The sequence below is a fragment of the Oratosquilla oratoria genome, chromosome 10 (assembly GCF_046742065.1).
Source record: "Oratosquilla oratoria isolate Oo_2021 chromosome 10, ASM4674206v1, whole genome shotgun sequence".
Classification (NCBI taxonomy): domain Eukaryota; kingdom Metazoa; phylum Arthropoda; class Malacostraca; order Stomatopoda; family Squillidae; genus Oratosquilla; species Oratosquilla oratoria.
In genome coordinates this window covers 11,151,989-11,167,819 of record NC_134786.1, presented here as the reverse complement: position 1 = coordinate 11,167,819, position 15,831 = coordinate 11,151,989, and the positions used below count along the sequence as shown (strand labels likewise).

At 37.6% G+C, this 15,831-nt stretch overlaps 10 non-coding genes across 10 annotated transcripts; 2 read left to right on the top strand and 8 right to left on the bottom strand.

Annotated features, from left to right (window-relative positions):
• Positions 1–4,797: 4,797 nt before the first annotated feature.
• TRNAD-GUC (transfer RNA aspartic acid (anticodon GUC)) lies at positions 4,798–4,869 on the top strand. Its single transcript has one exon. It is a non-coding gene; the product is annotated as a tRNA-Asp (tRNA).
• An 89-nt stretch (positions 4,870–4,958) lies between these two features.
• TRNAG-GCC (transfer RNA glycine (anticodon GCC)) lies at positions 4,959–5,029 on the top strand. Its single transcript has one exon. It is a non-coding gene; the product is annotated as a tRNA-Gly (tRNA).
• Positions 5,030–8,924: 3,895 nt separating this feature from the next.
• Positions 8,925–8,995, bottom strand: TRNAG-GCC (transfer RNA glycine (anticodon GCC)). Its single transcript has one exon. It is a non-coding gene; the product is annotated as a tRNA-Gly (tRNA).
• A 93-nt stretch (positions 8,996–9,088) lies between these two features.
• TRNAD-GUC (transfer RNA aspartic acid (anticodon GUC)) lies at positions 9,089–9,160 on the bottom strand. The gene has a single exon. It is a non-coding gene; the product is annotated as a tRNA-Asp (tRNA).
• A 1,543-nt stretch (positions 9,161–10,703) lies between these two features.
• TRNAG-GCC (transfer RNA glycine (anticodon GCC)) lies at positions 10,704–10,774 on the bottom strand. The gene has a single exon. It is a non-coding gene; the product is annotated as a tRNA-Gly (tRNA).
• Positions 10,775–10,866: 92 nt separating this feature from the next.
• TRNAD-GUC (transfer RNA aspartic acid (anticodon GUC)) lies at positions 10,867–10,938 on the bottom strand. Its single transcript has one exon. It is a non-coding gene; the product is annotated as a tRNA-Asp (tRNA).
• A 302-nt stretch (positions 10,939–11,240) lies between these two features.
• On the bottom strand, positions 11,241–11,312 carry TRNAD-GUC (transfer RNA aspartic acid (anticodon GUC)). Its single transcript has one exon. It is a non-coding gene; the product is annotated as a tRNA-Asp (tRNA).
• Positions 11,313–11,615: 303 nt separating this feature from the next.
• On the bottom strand, positions 11,616–11,687 carry TRNAD-GUC (transfer RNA aspartic acid (anticodon GUC)). The gene has a single exon. It is a non-coding gene; the product is annotated as a tRNA-Asp (tRNA).
• Positions 11,688–11,992: 305 nt separating this feature from the next.
• On the bottom strand, positions 11,993–12,064 carry TRNAD-GUC (transfer RNA aspartic acid (anticodon GUC)). Its single transcript has one exon. It is a non-coding gene; the product is annotated as a tRNA-Asp (tRNA).
• Positions 12,065–12,199: 135 nt separating this feature from the next.
• TRNAD-GUC (transfer RNA aspartic acid (anticodon GUC)) lies at positions 12,200–12,271 on the bottom strand. The gene has a single exon. It is a non-coding gene; the product is annotated as a tRNA-Asp (tRNA).
• Between the last annotated feature and the right edge of the window lie 3,560 nt (positions 12,272–15,831).

Genomic DNA, 15,831 nt, shown 5'->3' with positions numbered 1-15,831 from the left:
ATATATATAAATATATATCTATAATACATATATTTATAAATATATATATATATATATATACATATATATATTATGTATATATATATATATAAAATATATATATATACATATATATATATATATATACATATATATGATATATAGATTAGTAAACAGAAAATAAAAGAAAAAATTAAAGTATTTAAATAAATATATGTTTAGACATGAACAAATACATGCATAAAGAAATCAATGAATAAATAAAATAAATAAATAAAAATTAATAAAGTATAAACATGAACACATATGTAGGGAAGAGGCCTAACGCAGAGTAGTGAGTCCAATATATTTTACGTTTCGACCAGCAGGGCTTCTTGAGAAATAACATCGATGAAAAACAATTTTACTCCTTATATAGCCCGAAAAGCCTTGCGGGGTAGAAACAAACGATTAAAATGGTGTACTCCCCCCACAATTTGCGCAAATTGCCATTTGTTACTTGTAATTTAAAATTGCCAATGGTTTTGTTAATTGTAAAAAATCCACTATTCTGATTTATATTTTCTATGAGGGATATAAACGACCGATTCTAAACATCTACGTTTTCATATGGTAATCGTTTTTCATATTTTAATAATCTTGGAATTCTATTCCAATCAGCAGTGTGGCCCGGTATCGAATCTATGTTTAACAATAGCATTATTCATATTGTATGTTTTCATATCATATTTATGTTCTAATACTCTCTAATCAATACCACGGAAACTTTCACCAATGTAAACCTTTCACAACCTAGACAAATGGCACACATGTTTGTTTCACCCTCTCCCCGCAAGGCTCGGGCTATATAAGGAGTAAAAATGTTTTTCATCGATGTTATTTCTGGATAGAAGCCCTGCTGGGCGAAACGTAAAATATATTGGACTCCCCATACTCTGCGTTTGGCTCTTCCCTACAGAGCTGTTGCAGTCACTTGCTGCCTTTACTCAATGAACAAATATATAGATGGATAAATGAATGATAATTAAAATTAAGATAAGTGAAATAACTGAAAGAATAAACGATAAGTGAATAGCTGAATAAGTAAGTAAATCGATTAATAAGAATATATGAAAATGAGAAAAAAAAAAAAAACGGAACTAAATATATAAAATAAAAATGGGATGCATGTTTTTCATTGATTATACAAAGTCGCTATGAAACTTTTAAAGTAACGTAGAAAATTTTGTATATGAATATTTTCTGGTAAAAGTAGCTGCCATTTTTCTGAATTAGAACAATCATTCAATAGAAGGAAGGGAGAGAAATTAAGAGAGGATGAAGAGTCGAATAAAGTAGAGAAGAAAAGGTAAAAGGTGCTGATGGAGAGATGATAATGGAAGAGACAGCATTATTTTAGGGAGTTGCTAAATTGAAGGAGGATACGGAGGGAAAGGTAGTTGCAGTGGGAAACGCTAAGAAAATGAGAGTGAGGAGTGAGGAAAATGTAGGAGAAATAAGGGAAGATGGGGTGAAAGCAGTTATTAAAATGATGAGAGCAGGTAAGGCACCTGCGTTGAATGGGTGTCATGCAGAATGTTTAAAAAAGAGAAGTACTGTGATTGTGGACTGGCTGGTGAGGTTATTTAACGTTTGTTTAAAAGAGAGTAGAGTGCCAGAGGACTGGAGGAAGGCCTGTATAGTTCCACTTTACAAGGGAAAGAGGGACAAGTTTGAGTGTAGTAGTTTCAGAGAGATCAGTTTCTTAAGTACAGTTGGGGAGGCTTATGGGAGGGTCTTCATTAAGAGGATTAAAAGAGGAACAGAGGGAGTAATTGGTGAGGAACAGTGTGGGTTTAGCACAGGTAGGGGTTGCGTGGATCAAATTTTTGTGGTAAGACAGATATGTGAGAAAGCTTCAGTAAAAAGTAAGGATGTTTTTTGGGGCTTTTATGTATTTGGAAAAGGCTTATGGCAGGGTACACAAGAAGGCACTGTGCGAAGTATTGTAGATATATGGGATAGGGAAAAAGCTGTTAAGAGCAGTCAAGAGGCTCTACGAGAATAGTAGAGCTTGTGTTAGGATTAGAAATTGAGAGACTGAGTGAACTGAGGTATAAGTGGGACTTCGCCAGGGATGTGTTATTTCGCTTTGGCTGTTCAATTTATACATAGATGGGGTGGTGCGAGAAGTAAACGCAAGCATAATGGGTCGGGGATTGGAGATTGTTAAAGAAAATGGAGAAAGGTGGGATATAAGCTAGTTGTTGTTTGCTGACGACACTGCGCATGTAGCAGGATCAGAGGAGGGATTGAGGAAGTTAGTGGCAGAGTTTGGGAAAGTATGCGAAAGAAAGAAGTTGAATATAAATGTGGGTAAAAATAAGGTGATGAGATGTACAAGGGGAGAAAGTGGCAGCATATTGGAAGTGAGTATTAAGGGAGAGAGACTGGAGGAAGTGGACTATTTTAGACACTTGGGTGCGAATGTGGTAGGAAAGGGAACACTGGAGGTGTAGGTAGAATTTAGATTGAGAGAAGCAAATGCCTTGGTGGATTAAAAAGTGTAATGGGAAATAGACATTTGGGAATGGATGCTAAGAGGAGTGCGTTCGACAGCACTGGGGCAGAAATATGAAATATAAGAGAGGAAGAGAAGAGGAGTTTGAATGTGTTTGAGGTGAGGTGCCTGAGAAGTATGGTAAAGGTTACTAGGCTGGATAGAGTGAGAAACGAGAAGGTGAGGAGGAGAACGGGGTGGAAAGAGAGTTGGCAGATAGGGTTGATAAATAGAGTATTGGGATGGTTTGGACACATGGAAAGAATGAGTAAAAAACATTGGTGAAAGAAGTGTAGAAGGTGTTACGGGGCGGACTGGTTATGTGAAGAGACGTTACGTATAACGGATAAGTGCTTAAGAACCAGCTCACTTCTAGAAGCCACTGTAGGACTGAATTACCTGGTCAGCGCCCAGATAATTCGTAAGACTAGAAGTAAAGTAACAAAGAAGATTCCAGGAAAGGAATATTAAACTAGCGATAAAACTAGTAAACGAAATTATTAATAACATGGAAAATATTTACAGGCAATAATAAACACAAAAGAGAATGGGCAGTGGGGTCAATGGGACCGTTACATGAATACAAGAATAAGGAAAGTATCGTTCAAATACGAAGTACAAGATACGTATACAATATGGTACTAAGTAAGTACAAATAGGTCAGGAACATATGTATCAAAGTAAGTAATAAGTACAAATACAAGTATAACGCAAAGCAATGTATATAAGACAAGTAATGGAGGCAAAAGGGGTGATCACTTCACACGAATCGTCTCATGAGTCCAAACTATTAGTTTTATCAAGAGAGCAATATGCGAGAAATGACAAGGTGTGAGTGATTTCCACAGCTTATATACCATTGGACCGGAAGCGGAATACTTCCGGTGAAGGGTGCGGGTGAGCGTTAAGGAGGGGGGGAGGTGAGTTAACACACGTCAACTTGGATAGTTTTAAGACCCTCGACTCGCTTGAACAATCTACTTACTTAGTAACTGTCAAATCTGTGCGCTCCGAACTATTCAGGATTACTTCGCTTGTCTGTTTGTTCTACAAGAGTGCGCACATTTCTCCGCACGTAGGCAAGATTACATATAGTGGACGGGCGATACTACTTACATTGTTACAATACATACATAGACAAGAAATATGAACATAGTTATTTAATACAAAGGAACACAATTCTATAACATAATTACATACATGACGTAATATCTAATATTACGTTACAAAGGCAAAGATGGAAGGAGTGAACATGAATGAAATGGATGGATGGGGTAAAATGGGCATTGGGAAAGAGGGGAATGTCTGTTGAAGAGGGAAGGGAGAAGACATAGGGTAGGAGTGAATGGAGAATGGTTGTGTATGGATGATGCTGTGATGCATGAAAGAGTGTGGGGGGATGTGGGGAGGAAGTATGTGTGAAAAACAATTTAATGCAGCCCAGAGGGATTTCTACCCGCCTTCTCTTTTTCTGCATGAGGGGGCGGAAAGGGTGGTCGCCGATTAAATGAAGTGTCCTTGCTGTGGATATGCTGTCTCTTGCAACACTGCTTCTGACCCAGGGCAGTGGGCAAGATGCAGGGATGACCCGTCATCCAGGAGGAGCCAAGAGAAGAGGAAGAGAAGAGGGAGGAGAGTAGGTGAAATGGAGCGGAATATGTGAGGATGGAATAGGTGAGAATGGATTTTTTTTTCTACCTCCTTTGTAAGGGGAAAAAGCCTTTTGTATATGTATGTTAGTACCAATTTTCCTGAAATTTAAATTTGTAACTGATAATTTGAAAGAAATTCATATACAAATGAAGTTAATAAATAGAAATATAGTAAAATAAGAGATTGTGTACACAAACTAAAAATCATCAAATGAAAGATTCATAGACGGAATAAATAGGTAAAATGTTAATAAGTATCTCCAGTTGCCTAGTCCATCTTTGAAGAAAATATTAAGGTCATTGATATCTTAATGTCATGTTTAAATCAATTAAACATTTGTTGCCTCGAGTTGAAAGCCCGGGGTTCCACAATAGATAGCATCGGTCTCGTGAATCTCCCACAGCTTGTGTGAAAAATTGTAAGAAATAAAGTTGAAGTTGATGAAGATAGATCTTGAGCTCTGTCCGGGGATCGAGTGTCACACTCTCAGGGCTGCACTTCCTGATGGATCTGAAGATGTTGACTGGTTTTGAAAATGTGCGAGTGTCCCGATTAATCTTAGTACCTCATGTCTAGTATGATCAGTCCACTCTAGATATAAAATGCTTTCTTTAACCTGTATCTATTCCTCGGTAGTATAGTGGTGAGTATCCCCGCCTGTCACGCGGGAGACCGGGGTTCGATTCCCCGCCGGGGAGACAATAATTTTCAAAAGAAATGACGTCATGTCTCGTGGCTTACTCCAGATGATGTACCAGACACAGTCACATCACACAATGTCCTCATCGCATCGGTGGTTCAGTGGTAGAATTCTCGCCTGCCACGCGGGAGGCCCGGGTTCGATTCCCGGCCGATGCAGGTCCAAATTTTTGGTTGACAAAGACGTATTTGTAAATGTAAGAGGCTGGTAGAGAAGGAGGTAGAAAGTGGAGCAGAAGACGGGTGCGGGTGTCATACTTTATGGGCTAGATGTTTATGACACATGTTTATAAAAACAACATAGCGAGCGAACGAATTGCCTAAGTCCGCTTTTCTTCTTGTGTAGGTAATAAAATTCGTATTTATAAATATTAGCCGGGCAATCGAGTGAATTGCTGACATGGCATTACAATCTAACCTAAGTGAGATATACAGAGACTCGAGATTATTTTAAGTAAACAATATTGCCATATAGACTCGTGACAACGAATCTGATTGGTGAAAGGGTGGAGGAGAAAATTCATTTGGTTCATGATTGTAAGGTCACTCCATTTGTAGTGACTATAAGATATATAAATGCAAAACAAAGGCCTACTTCACAGTATCAGTTTGAGCCCCGGTGATACCGCATACTAAAAGAAAAAATGTACGGTGCGTTTGAACGCCTGCATTGACTTACATTGTAATTAAACAGCTCCTAACTTTTTCTATATTGTTTGATGGCTAGGTTGGAATGTGGTAATTTGTAGGAAGGTATATAAATAGATCGAGGCCCTGGTTTTAATTTGATCTGATTTTTTAAAACAGTTGTTTTGCCCAAAGCGTCCCCCGCCAAAAGCAATTGCTTTATTGTGCTTCACAAGCAATGCAATTAGACTTGCTTCTAGCTCAGGACAACAAGTAGGCTCTAGTTGATTCTTATATTTCTTTCCCAAATCTGTTTCTTCCTGAATTGAACAGATTGATGGAGTTGGGGATTCCACTTTTTCAGAACTCTTGTTTAAAATCTTAATGGGTCTTGGACAGACTTAAATAAATCCTTTTTGCGTACCTTTTCTTAAGACTATGCCTTTATTTAAAGTACTAATCAATAATATTTCTACCTTGTTCTTGTGTGCCTTATAAATCCCCGGGTCTAATTTAAAACCTTTTACTTGAATTGATAATGGAATGGTTAAATTTTCTGAGTCTACAGTGACTCCTTTCAACTGCACTTCTACTGTGTTGATTGCTCTGGATTGCAATAATGTCGACTTTATTATGACACCTTCCACTATTAGCAAAGCTTCATTTCGTGTTGATGAATTCTGGTTAATTTCTGAGATTTCTTAAACACCTGTGCTGTGTTCACTATGTCTTTTTCTTCCTTTTGTGTTATGCGTTCTTGAATAGACCGCTCTAACCCGCTACCATCGAATCTAGCATTGTTATCTCCCCCATTTATCTCAATAAGTTCTCTTATCACAGATACTGGATTTAAGTCTGGTTAATTAAAAAATTGGATCAACTGTGATTACGCTAAGACCCTAACTCAGCCGGACATATGACCATGACCTCTTTTCTCATAGTTGCAAATACTATCAATAAATCACTTGGAAAAACATATTCTTCTACAATTATCACAGGAATGTGCAGCTCCTCATTTTTGTACAAAATAACATCTAACTCAGCCTTACCTAATGTTTTTAACTGATTCTTGTTACTCCTTGCAATGAGTAATGGATTAGTTCCAATATTTTTACTTCCGGTTTCAATCGGTTTAAAACTTTGTTGGCTATAACATTTACTACAGATCCCGTATCAATAAACATTTGAATAGGTCAATTGAATACTCTACCCGAAATGATAGGTCCTACGGATATCCTTCCAATTGTTATAGTCAACTTATTTATTCATTTATTTATTTATTTATTTATTTATTTATTTATTTATTTATTTATTTATTTATTTTTTGTGTGTCTGGAGGTTTTCCTCTTGTTTCTGGGTGAATACAAAAAATTAGAGTTGCTCCACAATCCTATGCTCTTTGTCCTACTCTATTGTGATACAAATAGAAAGGTGGGCTTCTACAATGATACTCATCATGACCCTCATATTTGCAGTTCCTATAAATAATCTCATAATGACACTTGTCCATTATGTCTCTATTTTTTACAATTATTAATGTCACGTCTAGCATTCCTTGAAGTGCTTCTATGTTTACTCCTCTGTCTCTGCAATCACTCCTAGAGTTCCTAGTTTCTTTCTGTTTGTGCATTCCTAATGTCATGACATATGGACTAATTGCTTTATTTTCTTGATAACCTTGTAAAAAATAATCTATCTGCCCTGAGTCCATCGTTTATTTAAGATCCCTTTATAGCTTTTCTACAGTCATCTCGTCGCTGTTGTAATCCAGTAGTGCAAATGCTATTAACTTAGTAGCCTGAGAACTTTTAACTTTTCACTGAATCTACTTTCTATCCAATCTGAATCCTTCAACATAGAAATCATGTAAATATTCTGTGTTTGTTTATTTTTTATTTTTTGTCTTTATTATTCTAATCAAAGACCTGATAGGATCCTGATCACTATTTCATTTAAAGTATTTAATGAACGATTTCTTATTAACCTCAAATACTCGTATGTTTATATGTTCCGTTTGCTAGAAAATTATCACAAGCCTAGCTCCACCCTACATAAGCTCTATATTCTTTTAATACTTCTACCTTTTTCTTTTCATCTAATATGTTTTTTCTATATCAATGTGTCAATTATATTAATGAGTCTGGTTACCCCTATTGTATTCTCTTCATCTGCGAGGTAATAGCATTATGACGGGGAACTTCCCTGGCCCTCATAACTATAATTACAAATGAATTACATGCAAATCTTACCTTCTCAGATGATAATGTCTATTTCAATCGATTGCTTCTCTTGTAGTCATTCCTCACACGTACGGGCGCTCACTTCAGTAACACAACAACCTTGTCCTTTTAGTCGTCCCTCTCCTTCACTAGATCGTCCTCGTACCAGCGTGGGGATTTGCGGGCACTCCTTGGTTCTGTATGTTGCTTGTAGTTCATGCGATGAATTCTATGTTGCACCAATTCTCTTTACATGTGTAAGCACGTATCTTGCACTAAATTCTTTAGGTTTAGTATTCTTTAGTAGTGTGCGTCGAGCTGTGTGCGTTGAGATGCGTGTGTTAGTGTTTTCTTCGGAGAAGTCTTATTTGGATGCGTTGGGTTAAGTGCGTTGAATTATATACGTTAAATTCTATTCCACCACTGCCACCACTTTCACCACCTTTTGCCACTTTCGTAAATTTCTCCCCCTTTTTCCCCCTTGTTATCACTGTCTTTGTTTCTTACTGTTAGTCCTGTCGATTATTGTCACCTTTGTGGTCCTCATTATGGATATAACAACTCGTATGTTTAGTTAGTAGGTCCTGTTTCCTCCAATCATCCAACTTTGTCAAGTTCTAGACTTTCTCTTCCTTTTATTTATAATATTCTGTCCAAGAGAATGAAAGTGTAGAAATCTTCTGTATCTTTATTTCTTTAATTCTTATACACCGTGCCCCAAAGAAATCCTCCGATGGCACGTATTCAAGATCCTACGTGAGCTCTGCAGTGACGTAGTGATTCTTTTAGTCCAAGATCCTCCCCAAAAGGGTGTGATCTTACAATAGTGAACATATTGAATTTTCTCCTCCTCCACCCTTTCATCAATCAGGTTCGTTGTTACAACTCTATATGGCAATATTGTTTACTTAAAATAATCTCGAGTCTCTGCATATCTCACTTAGGTTACATTGTAATGCCATGTCAGCAATTCACTCGATCGCCCGGCTGATATTTATAAATGTGAGTTTTGTTACCTGCACAAGAAGAAAAGCGGACTTAGTCAATTCGTTCACTTGCTATGCTGTTTTTATAAATATATTTCATAAAGACCTAATTCATAAAGTATTACACCCACACCCGTCTTCTGCCCTACTTTCTACCTCCTTCTCTACCAACCTCTTACACTCACAAATGCATAAATGTCTTTGCCAACCAATAATTTGACCTGCATCGGCCGGGAATCGAACCCGGGCCTCCCGCGTGGCAGGCGAGAATTCTACCACTGAACCACCGATGCGATGAGGACAAAGAGTGATGTGACTGTGTCTGCTACATCATCTGGAGTAAGCCACGAGACATGACGTCAATTTTTCTTTTGAAAATTATTATTCTCCCCGGCGGGGAATCGAACCCCGGTCTCCCGCGTGACAGGCGGGGATACTCACCACTATACTACCGAGGAAGTGATACAGCCTAAGGAAAGCATTTTATATATAGAGTGGACGGATCACATAAGGTATGAGGTACCAAGATGGATGGCGAAGTTGTTGTACATTTTCAAAACCAGTCAACATCTTCAGACCCATCAGGTGGTGCAGACATGAGGGACTGACACTCGATCCCCGGACTGAACTCAAGATCTATCTTTACGAACTTCATTTCTTATACTTTTTCACACAAGCTGTGAGAGATTCACGGGACCGTTGCCGTCTATTGTGGGGCTCCGGGCTTTGAACTCACTGAAAATCAAGACAACAAATGAATAGTTCAATTAAACATGACATGAATATATCAATGACCTTTATATATATTTTTCAATTATGGAATAGGTAGTTGCAGTTACTTACTAACATTTTATCTAATTATTCCAAGACTCATTTGATAAATTTCATTTTGTGAACATAATTTCTTCTTCATTTATATTTATATTTATTAATTTATTTATATCTATACCAATTTCTTTCAAATCATAAGAGATACAAATTTAAGTAAAATTCAGGAAAATTTGTGAAATTTTTAAGTTTAAAAAATGGCAACTACCAACATACACACAAGCACATACACAAACACGTATACACACACACTTATACATACGCAAACACGCACACACACACGCGCGCGCGCCCGCGCGCACATGCTGAGGTATTTACAGTATGGTGATACTCCCTCTAAGAGATACTCCCACCTGTTACTACAGTCACACGGGTTAAATACACAGAAATACCTACATCACGTTGCTTATTTTCTAATCATTTCATTTTTCTAAAATAATTTGTGTTAGTTTTAGTATAAAGGATTTAGTTAGTATCAACAAATGTGTCTTGACTTGATGTATGGTTCATAGTTATGATTGTGTAGTTTGGTAGGTATATGGAGTGGTTTGTATGTGTCTCATAACAATATGTACCTGTTTCAGTAACTTTCCCTTGGGCGTTGGTGTGATGTGTGTCGTATATTGAGTCAGATGTTTACAATTTGGGGATGTGGAGGTCAGCAAGATCGGAGATATTGGAAGGCACCAGTGCCTGTCGACACCTTCTTGCATGTATGTGGATCATGTGTCAGGCATGTGACATATCGTATATATGGTTATAGGGTTAGTATGTGGACACAGATTTAAGTAAAACATCATAAAGAAAATATGATGTCCTGAATTTTAATCAAAAGAAGGGTAGGCAGAGAGATAATTCATAGCCAATTCACATACAGCTTTAAGAAAGCAAAATTAACTAAGAAAATTTCTTAAACAAAGAGGAGGGATTCAGAGGGACAGAGTGCGACTTAACTATTTTAAAACTGTCAATAATAGTTGTAATAAAATTGTATAAAAACTGGTTGAATAATAGTCGTGAGTCGTAAAAAATATACAAAAGAAATTGGATTGGTAGGTCGGTGTTACAGTAATAAAACTTTATATTTCGATAGAATGCAATTGATTTATGGTTAATGATTTATGGGTCTCTCAAATACATTTATGTTTTTACCAGTCATTACCAATATGACCCTGCATCGGCCGGGAATCGAACCCGGGCCTCCCGCGTGGCAGGCGAGAATTCTACCACTGAACCACCGATGCGACGAGGAGAAAGAGTGATGTGACTGTGTCTGGTACATCATCTGGAGTAAGCCACGAGACATGACATCAATTTTTCTTTTGAAAATAGTTGTCTCCCCGGCGGGGAATCGAACCCCGGTCTCCCGCGTGACAGGCGGGGATACTCACCACTATACTACCGAGGAATAAATACAGTAAGAAAGCATCTTATATCTAGAGTGGAGTGATAATACTAGACATGAGGTATTAAGATTAATAGGCATACTGTCGCACATTTTCAAAATTAGTCAACATCTTCAGATACATCAGGAGGTGCAGCCCTGAGCGTCTGACACTCGATCCCCGAACTGAACTCAAGATCTATCTTTATCTTTATCTTAAAAAGTTCACAAAAGCTGTGGGAGATAGAGTGATGTGACTGTGTCTGGTACATCCTGTGGAGTGAGTATGGAGACATGATTTAATTTTTTCTTTTGAAAATAATTGTCTCCCCGGCGGGGAATCGAACCCCGGTCTCCCGCGTGACAGGCGGGGATACTCACCACTATACTACCGAGGAATAGATACAGGTTAAAGAAAGCATTTTATATCTAGAGTGGACTGATCATACTAGACATGAGGTACTAAGATTAATCGGGACACTCGCACATTTTCAAAACCAGTCAACATCTTCAGATCCATCAGGAAGTGCAGCCCTGATCGTCTGACACTCGATCCCCGAACTGAACTCAAGATATATCTTTATCTTTATCTTAAAATTTTCACAAAAGCTGTGGGAGATAGAGTGATGGGACTGTGTCTGGTACATCCTGTGGAGCGAGTATGGAGACATGATTTATTTTTTTCTTTTGAAAATTATTGTCTCCCCGGCGGGGAATCGAACCCCGGTCTCCCGCGTGACAGGCGGGGATACTCACCACTATACTACCGAGGAATAGATACAGGTTAAAGAAAGCATTTTATATCTAGAGTGGAGTGATAATACTAGACATGAGGTATTAAGATTAATAGGCATACTGTCGCACATTTTCAAAATTAGTCAACATATTCAGATACATCAGGAGGTGCAGCCCTGAGCGTCTGACACTCGATCCCCGAACTGAACTCAAGATCTATCTTTATCTTTATCTTAAAAAATTCACAAAAGCTGTGGGAGATAGAGTGATGTGACTGTGTCTGGTACATCCTGTGGAGTGAGTATGGAGACATGATTTAATTTTTTCTTTTGAAAATAATTGTCTCCCCGGCGGGGAATCGAACCCCGGTCTCCCGCGTGACAGGCGGGGATACTCACCACTATACTACCGAGGAATAGACATAAGGAAGAGAAAGAAGTTTGTATATAGAATGGAAGGAACATTTTAGACTTAAAGAACCAAAACGGATAGCAAAGCTGTGGAGCGAGTATGGAGACATGATTTAATTTTTTCTTTTAAAAATAATTGTCTCCCCGGCGGGGAATCGAACCCCGGTCTCCCGCGTGACAGGCGGGGATACTCACCACTATACTACCGAGGAATAGATATAATAAAGAGAAAGAAGTTTATGTATAGAATGGAAGGAACATTTTAGACATGAAGAACCAAAACGGATAGCAAAGCTGTTGCACATTTTCTAAACAAGTCAACATCCTCACCTGCAACAGGAGGTGCAGCCCTGAAGGTGTGACACTCGATTCCCGGACTGAGCTCAAGATCTATCTTCATCAACTTCAACTGTTTTTCTTACACTTTTTCACACGAATTGTGGGAAATTCACAGGACCGTTGCCATCCATTGTGGGACCCCGGGTTTTCAATTCTGAAAATCGAAGCAAAAATGTTCAATTGTTTTAAACATGACATTACGATCTCAATGATCTTTATATTTTCTTTAAAGATGGACTAGGCAATTGCAGTTAAGATTTTATCTAGTTATTCTATAAACCTTTCATATGATGATTTTCAGTTTGTGTACATAATTACTCATTCCACTATGTTTCTATTTAATTATTCATTTATATATGAATTTCTTTCAAGTCATAAGAGCTTCAAATTTAAATTTCAGGAAAATTAGTACATACGTATACCAAAGGCTTTTTCCCCCTTATAAAGGAGGTAGAAAAAAGGCTTTTAATCAACTCCCATCTATTCCATCCACTACATACTCCACTCCCATTCACCCCCCTTCCTCCCTCATATATTGGCTCCTCCTAGATGACGGGTCATTCCTGCATCTCGCCCACGACCATGAGTCAAAAACAGTCTCGCAAAGCACAGATAATCCACAGCAAGACCGCTTCATTTAATCGGTGACCACCCCTCTCCGTCCCCTCATGCAGAAAAAGAGAAGGGGAGAAATCCCTTTAGACTGCGTCAAATTATTCTTCATACATACTCCTCACCCCCATCCCCCACATACTCTCATGCACCACAGCATCATCCATACACAACCATTCTCCATTCACCCCTATCTTCTCTCTTCTCCCGTCTTTCATTATCAGACATTCCCCTCTTTCCCAATGCCCCTTTTACCCCATCCATCCATCTCATCCTTGGTCGCTCCCTCATGTTTACTCCTCCAACCTCTGTCTTTCACACCTCTTTTACTAATCGTTCTTCACTCATTCTTTCCATTTGTCCCAACCATCCCAATACTCTCCCATCAACCATGTTTCCCAACTTTTATTTTCAACCCCGTTCTCCTCCTCACCTCCTCGTCACTCACTTTATCCAGCCTTGTAACCCTTATACTTCTCAGTCACCTCATCTCAAACACATTCAAACTCCTCTTCTCTTCCTAACTTATGTTCAGTGTTTTTGTCCCATACAGCGCTGTCGGTACAATCTCTCCTTCATGCAATCTCCTCTTAGCATCCATTCCCAAATGTCTATTTCTCATTACATTTTTTACTCCCCCATGGCATTTGCTTCTTGCAATCTACATTTTACCTCCACTTCAAATTCCCCCTTTCCCGCCACATTCGCACCCAAGTATTTAAAATCATCTATTTCCTCCAGTTTCTCTCCTTTAATACCCACTTCCAGTCTGCTGCCACTTTCTCCCCTTGTACATCTCATCACCTTATTTTTACCCACATTTATCTCCAACTTTTTTCTTTCCCACACCTTCCTAAACTCTGTCATTAATTTCCTTAATCCCTCCTCTGATCCTGCCACAAGCGCAGTGTCGTCAGCAAACAACAACTGATTAATATCCCAATTTTCTCATTTTTTTAAACCCTCTCTAATCCCCGACCTATTATTGCGTTTACCTCTCCCACCACCCCATCCATGTATAAATTGAACAACCAAGGCGATATAACACATCCCTGGTGAAGTCCCACTAACTCAAACCACTCGCTCTCTCCATTCCAGACACAACTTCAGGAAAACAAAATTACCTAAGACAATTTCTTAAATTTCAAGGATTCAGATAGAGTGCGTCTTAACTTTGATAAAGCTATGTGTCGAGAATAGTTGTAAGACAATTCAATCAAAATGGTTGAATTAAAGTTGTGATATAGAAAAAATATATAAAAGATACTATACTACCGAGGAATAGATACAGTTTAAATAAAGAAGTTTATATCTAGAGAGGACGAACCATATCATTTATTAATTTGTCTGGATATATATTTAATTTTTTCTATTTACTCTTTTGATCATATATATATATATATATATATATATATATATATATATATATATACATGTGTATATATATATATATATATATATATATATATATATATATATATGTGTGTGTGTGTGTGTGTGTGTGTGTGTGTGTGTGTGTGTGTGTGTGTGTGTGTGTCTATTGTAGTGACTATAGGAGTTATAAAGGCAACACTAAGGCCTACTTCACACTGTCAATTTGAGCCGCGGTGGTACCGTTTACTCAAAAGAAAAAAATAAGGTTGCGTGTGAACGCCTACATTGACTTACATTGTAGTTGAACCGCCGCTGTTGAAACCACTAGTGTAGACAGAACCTAAAGGTTATGATATTAGGAACAATGAGATCTGGAGAACTAGTAAGTTTATCTTTCAACTTGTCAAAAACTTGTGCAGGTCCCGAAATTATCTTTTTTGTTTTTTTCTTCTTTTTTTACAAAAACTTAATGGATTAGCAATGGCTGTATATCCCTTGATAAACTTCCTATGATAACCTATCAATCTCAAGAAACTCCTAATTTTTTCTACATTGTTCGATACTGAATAGTTCTTTGCTGCTTCTATCCATTTGAATTCACTGTATTAAGTCCATATCTATTTATCTTAGGTCCCAAAATAAAGGAATGTCCTGAAAAAAAACTTACATTTTTCAAATTTAATTTTCAACCCTGCTTCAATTAGTCTTGAGAATACTAAATCTTATTTCTTAAAGTGCACAGTCATTGTTTGGGAAACAATTAAATACCATCTAGAAATACACTGGCAGTGTTTCCTAATAACCCATCTAGTACTGTATTCGTTATTCTCATATAAGTTAATGGAATATTACATAACCCAAATGGTATTCATTTTAATGCATGGTGTCCCGTTGTTGTAAAATAATGTATAATTTTGTAAATCCTTGTGCAACTCGATTCACCAGAACGCTGATTTGATGTCTATGAATATTCTGTGTTTGATTAATTTGTTTTTGTTGTCTTTATCATTCTAACCAAGACCTGATAGGATCCAGATCACTCTTTGATTTAAAGTATTTAATGAATGATTTCTTATAAACCTTATATTTTTTTATATTTTCCATTTGCTAGAAATTTACAAGTCAACTGAGTTTTCTCCTCCACCCTTTCACCAATCATATTCGTTGTTACAAGTCTATATGGTAATATTGTTTACTTAAGATAATCTCGAGTCTCTGCGTATCTCACTTAGGTTACATGGCATTTTTTCACTCGAGTCCCCAGCTAATATTTATATTTACAAATCTTATTACCCACACAAGAAAAAAAACGGATTTAGGCAATTCGCTCGCTCGCTATGCTTTTCTTTTTATATAAAAACATGTTTCATAAACACCTAACACATAGAATATAACACCCTCGCCTGTCGTCTATCCCTCTTTCTATTTTCTTTTTACCAGATAAATG